Here is a 675-nt window from a genome sequence, read left to right as displayed (position 1 = left end):
AGAAGACCGTCGGGGTCGTCCAGACAGGGAGTGTTCAAATCTGGAGCGGGGTGGGAGCGGCCGGGCGGCTAGAAGGGTGAATGAAGGGGAGATATTCTGGGGTTTGCACGGACAGGTCTTGGGCACGGAGGTCAGGACGGTGTGCGGGTCTCTGGCTTGGACAAGTGAGCGCACGGCGGAACCATCCACCGAGGCAGGCATCACGAAAGGACTCGTGGGTTTGGGGGGAAATGGTGGGTTCCGTTTTGGAGGTGCTGTCTGGGGCGCCTGTGGACGTGGTACTACATTACACCCACATCTCCGGGCTCAGGAGCCGTGGCCGGGAAGCAGCAGCCGCCAACCACGAACGAACCCAGGGGACCGGGTGGGACGCGCCGGCGTTCAGAGAGCCGGGGCGCAGGGCAGAGCCCTGGGGTCTCCGGACACCCCGCCGCCGAGCGCCAGGCGCAGCAAGAGCAGCGTTCGGGGCGGGAAGGACAGAACCAGGCCAGCAGTCCGATGGGAGGGGAAGGCCTGGAAACCCGCCTGGACCCGCGGCGGCTCGGCGGTGGGGGCCCCGCGGGACCGGGGCGAGGGGGCTGTGCCGAGCGTCCGGGGCCGCCGGGCGGGCCGACGCTGTTACCCGCGGAGTCCTCGCGGGAGCCCGCGCACCTCTCGGCCCCGCAGCCCCCGCCG

This window comes from Ailuropoda melanoleuca, chromosome 9, assembly GCF_002007445.2.
Source record: "Ailuropoda melanoleuca isolate Jingjing chromosome 9, ASM200744v2, whole genome shotgun sequence".
NCBI classification, from domain to species: domain Eukaryota; kingdom Metazoa; phylum Chordata; class Mammalia; order Carnivora; family Ursidae; genus Ailuropoda; species Ailuropoda melanoleuca.
Note: the sequence above shows the minus strand (reverse complement) of the source record.